This window comes from Aegilops tauschii, chromosome 4, assembly GCF_002575655.3.
Source record: "Aegilops tauschii subsp. strangulata cultivar AL8/78 chromosome 4, Aet v6.0, whole genome shotgun sequence".
Taxonomy (NCBI): Eukaryota; Viridiplantae; Streptophyta; class Magnoliopsida; order Poales; family Poaceae; genus Aegilops; species Aegilops tauschii.
This window is the reverse complement of record NC_053038.3, coordinates 186579576-186585022: the sequence shown is the minus strand read 5'-3', so window position 1 is coordinate 186585022 and position 5447 is coordinate 186579576.

Below are 5447 nucleotides of genomic sequence, written 5' to 3'. Positions count from 1 at the left end.
TTCTTACTTTTTACATGAATTTTAGAGCACAATTTTTCTTTTTCCAGTTGAATAATGATAGTTCTAGTATTTTTTTTAAAATAGAAAGAATTTAATCTTTGCTGCACAGTACTAATTTTACTTGAACCTTATGAATTGTAGTTGTTGAACTTTTTATAAATTTGTTTCTGAAATTTTTATTACAATCTTCTACGTTTAATTTTTCAAAAAAAATATTTTTATTTTTTTAGTTCTTACAACTAACATGTGTTTGAACTTTTTACATTATTTGTTTTGAACTGATTTCTTGTGAGGTATTTTTTAAAATGATCTGCATTTGTTTTTTTATTTGGTCATGCGTGATCGGCTGGAATTTTGTAATGGGGCGAACTACTGTGTTGGGCCATCCGCCCGAGTCGTTGTTTTCGGCCCAGATAGCTCGTCCGCGCGGCTATGCAGTGCTGTGTGCGTGTGCGCTCTGGGTTTAGTCCCACCTCGCTAGTCGAGGGGGCTCTAGACCTGTTTATAAGTGCAGCCGAGGCTCACTGGTGGAACTCCTCTGAATACTTACCTGAGCGCTTATACACGGCGCTCGCTCTCTCTCATGACCTGTGGCCCCTGATCGGCTGGCCCTGTGTTGTGCGGATTACTAGGGATTCGCCCACGGGCTCGAGTTCAAGTATCTAGCAGCGTCAGGCCTGTGCCTGACCTTGGGCGGTCACTGTTTTCTTTTTTTGTTTGTTTGAATCTAGTACTTGACTCCACCAGTAACTTGGACAGATACTTTTTGTTCTAGTTCTTGTGAGTTTTGTGTAAGTGTAATCTATAATATTTTTGATTCTTCTCATTTTTTCTTTCTAGTTATTATTACTTTTTTGCCTAACATAAGCATTTTTCAAGTACTAAATGTTGTCCTCTACTTGAACTGACATCTTTTTTTATAGTGTGTTTCCCTCGCTTTCTCTTAGTTGTCATTCTTTCTCGGATTTTTTGATTTTTTAATGAATATCTGGGTGAAATATATAGGGACCGCACCGAGTGGCATATTTGTACTGATAGATTTTTTGTATGGACTGAAGAACATCTATCGTTTTCAGGGGTGTGTGGGTGCATGGTGTGGTGCTTGTGTGTGTGGGGGGGGACAGAATAAGCGCACTGCGCCAGTCAAACGAGCGCACTACCGCGTCAGTGCGAGACCGAGCCGGGGGGGAGGGGGGGTCGGGACCCCCCTCCCCCATCCCGGTGAGGTCGAGCCAGGAACGAGCCGTAGCAGGCGACGACGCGGCGTGCCGCGGCGTCGCATGCGGAGGCGTGTCCGTAACATAACTTGCCCCCGCACCACACCGAGGGGCATAGTTGTACTCAGACATCTTACTTGTATGGACTTGCCCCCATTATCTATCTTAGGGGTGTGTGGGTGCGTGTGGGAGGGAAACAGAATAACCGCACTGCGCCTGTCAAACAAGAGCACTGTCGCGTTAGCGCGAGGCCGAGCCTTGGGGGGAGGGGGGTCGGGACCCCCTCCCCCATCCCGGCGAGGCCGAGCCAGGAACGAGCCATAGCAGGCGACGACGCGGCGTGCCGCGGCGTCGCATGCGGAGGCGAGTCCGTAACATGACATTGCCCCCGCACCGCACCGAGGGGCATAGTTGTACTGACACATCTTCCTTGTATGGACTTGCCCCCATTATCTATCTTAGGGGTGTGTGGGTGTGTGTAGGGGGGAGGGGAAACACAATAACCGCACTGCGCCTGTCAAACGAGCGCACTGCCGCGTTAGCGCGAGGCCGAGCCGGGGGAGGGGAGGCGGTCGGGACCCCCTCCCCCATCCCGGCGAGCTCGAGACAGGAACGAGCCGTAGCAGGTGACGACACGGCGTGCCGCGGTGTCGCATGCGGAGGCGAGTCCGTAACATGACTTGCCCCCGCACCGCACCGCACCGAGGGGCATAGTTGTACTGACACATCTTCCTTGTATGGACTTGCCCCCGTTATCTATCTTAGGGGTGTGTGGGTGCGTGTGGGAGGGAAACAGAATAATCGCACTGCACCTGTCAAACGAGCGCACTGCCACGTTAGCGCGAGGCCGAGCCGGGGGGGACGGGGGTCGGGACCCCCCTCCCCATCCCGGCGAGGCCGAGCCAGGAACGAGCCTGTAACGCCCCGAGACCGATGCTCCAGACGGCTTCCATATTTTTCGTTATCGTTGTGTGTATTTATATATTTGTTGCATTTCATCATGAGCATTGCATTCTCATGTTTTCATAAAACTTGCATCCGTTCATAGTGACGCTTCGCCTTCATCTCGGTGTCCTTTCTCAGATCAACCGGGTTTTGCTTCCCTCTTGTCTGGCCGCATAACCTCTCCGCACAACCCACACTCTTTGCTGCCTTGTCCAAAAACTTCCCCGAACCGCACGGTCATGACCAGTGGGTCCGGAACAATCCCGAGTTATCCTAAACATCATCCGTTCTTTGTTTAGAACACCCGAAGCCGTCCGATAAAAATCTAGGGGCTAATCCCCTCCCATATTAGCCACCTACTATATATAGTGGGCAGCCCCTAACCAAATCAGACCAAACCCTAAATTTTAGGGAGATGTCCCATCCATCAATCCCCATGTCGCCGCCACCTTCTCCACCCTTGTTTTCCCCATCGAGCCAACCACCAGCCAGATCCATCCATCCCGCAGCCACCTCGCGCGTCCTCAAGTTCCTGCCCCGAGCACCCTCCGCAAGCAGCAGCAGTTCCCGCGTCTCCGGCGAGCAGGCACCACCTCCAGCAAGCCGTCCCACTCCCCTGCCTCACCTCGCGCCTCCTCCCTCCCGTTCCTTCTTCTTTCCTTCACCTGCTGCCCGTGCTCATCTCCCTCTCTCTCTCTCTCTCTCTCTCTCTCTCTCTCTCTCTCTCTCTCTCTCTTGTGCTGCACCAGGGAGCAGCAGCCGCCGCCGCCCATGGACTTCCGCCGCCGACGCCGCACAGATCGGGTCGTCCCCGACCCCCACGGCCCCGGCCTCGCCGGATCCGCCTCCCACCGTCGAGAATCGGTTCCCCTCAACCTCGCCCCCGCCTCCGGTGGTCGTTCCGCCGTCTGCCGTCGCCGGAAGCACCGGCGTAGCCATCGCTCGTCTTCCTGGAACGCACGCAGTGCCAAGTCCCTGTCGCCGCTGCTCTGCTTCCCTGTCGAGCAGAGGACGACCCTGCCTCGAGCGCATGCCTGTGCCCGAGCGCACCCCGCATCGCTCCCGTTGACCAGTGCCTGGGCCGCGTCCCGCGAGTCGACCTCCAGCCGCGCGCCTAGGCCCAGCTCCTCTTCGCCAGATCCGCCGGCCTCCCTCTGCTTCCAACTGGGCCAGGGCCCATGGTGAGAAAACCCCAGCGCCCATGTCCTGTTCCGGCCTGTAGCTCTGATTCGGCCCGTATATGTTTTTTCCTGGTCCTATGAATTTTCCTATTTATCCAGTGAACAACAGATTTGCAGAAAACCCCTCATACATCATGCATATAATAACTCATCAACCGTGCATCGGATTAAAACAAACTAAATATGTAAAATGCTTAGAATTTTGTGTAGTTTAATAATATGCCACTTTCACCCATGTTAAAATTGTTTAAAATGTTGTTTGATTAAATTTGCTCGAATAGTATGTTAAAATGATTTATTTCATAACTAAATAACCGTAGCTCGGATTATAATAAACTTTATATGTAAATGGGTTAGAAAAATGCCTAGTTTAACTTGGTTCACTTCATTTTGCTGTTTAACAACATTAAAATATGGTTTTAGGCAGAACAGTACCAATTCCAAAATATGCATATGAGGATTTTCCAGAATTGTTGTTTGTCATTCCGGCCTCATTTAAATTGCCTAAAATGTGTAGTTTACTTATGTCTCACCTCTTGCCATGTTAATCAACATTTAACATTGTTGGGTACATAAACGAGAGAGAACTAAATAATTGTTGTGGTGTTTCGTCAATATGCAACTCGTTGCATATTGCGCTCCACTTAATTTGTAGTATTGTTTGTGCATTTTGCCATGCCATGCTCATTAAATCGGACATGCATCATACTTGATTGTGCATCATGCCATGTTTATGTGGTGGTTGTTTACTATGTTGTTTGTTTCTTTCCGGGTTGCTTCTCTCGTTAGCTTCGGTTTCTTTCCGGAGTTGTGAGGATTTGTTCGACTACGTCCGTTTGTCTTCTTCATGGACTCGCTCTTCTTCCTTGCGGGATCTCAGGCAAGATGACCATACCCTCAAAATCACTTCTATCTTTGCTTGCTAGTTGTTCGCTCTATTGCTATGCCGCGTTACCTACCACTTGCTTATCAAGCCTCCCAAATTGCCATGAACCTCTAACCTTTGTCACCCTTCCTAGTAAACCGTTGTTTGGCTATGTTACCGCTTTTGCTCAGCCCCTCTTATAGCGTTGTTAGTTGCAGGTGAAGTTGAAGATTGCTCCATGTTGGAACATGATTATGTTGGGATATCACAATATCTCTTATTTAATTAATGCATCTATACACTTGGTAAAGGGTGGAAGGCTCGGCCTTATGCCTGGTGTTTTGTTCCACTCTTGCCGCCCTAGTTTCCGTCATACCGGTGTTATGTTCCTTGATTTTGCGTTCCTTACGTGGTTGGGTGATTTATAGGACCCCCTTGACAGTTCGCTTTGAATAAAACTCCTCCAGCAAGGCCCAACCTTGGTTTTACCATTTGCTACCACCTATCCCTTTTTCCCTTGGGTTCTGCAGACTCAAGGGTCATCTTATTTTAACCCCCGGGCCAGTGTTCCTCTGAGTGCTGGTCCAAACTAGAGCACCGTGCGGGACCGTCCCTTGGCAACTTGGGTTATGTTGGTACCTGTACGCTTCGCTTATCCGGTGTGCCCAGAGAACGAGATATGTGCAGCTCCTATCGGGATTTGTCGGCACATTCGGGTGGCTTTGCTGGTCTTGTTTTACCATTGTCGAAATGTCTTGTAAACCGGGATTCCGAGACTGATCGGGTCTTCCTGGGAGAAAGTTTATCCTTCGTTGACCGTGAGAGCTTATGATGGGCTAAGTTGGGACATCCCTGCAGGGTATAAACTTTCGAGAGCCGTGCCCGCGGTTATGTGGCAGATGGGAATTTGTTAATATCCAGTTGTAGAGAACTTGACACTCGACTTAATTAAAAAGCATCAACCGTGTGTGTAGCCGTGATGGTCTCTTTTCGGCGGAGTCCGGGAAGTGAACACGGTTTTTGAGTTATGTTTGACGTAAGTAGGAGTTCAGGATCACTTCTTGATCATCACTAGTTGACGACCGTTCCATTGCTCCTCTTCTCGCTCTTATTTGCGTATGTTAGCCACCATATATGCTTAGTGTGCTACAGCTCCACCTCACTACCCTTTCCTACCCATAAGCTTAAATAGTATTGATCTCGCGGGTGTGAGATTGCTGAGACCTCGTGACTCACAGA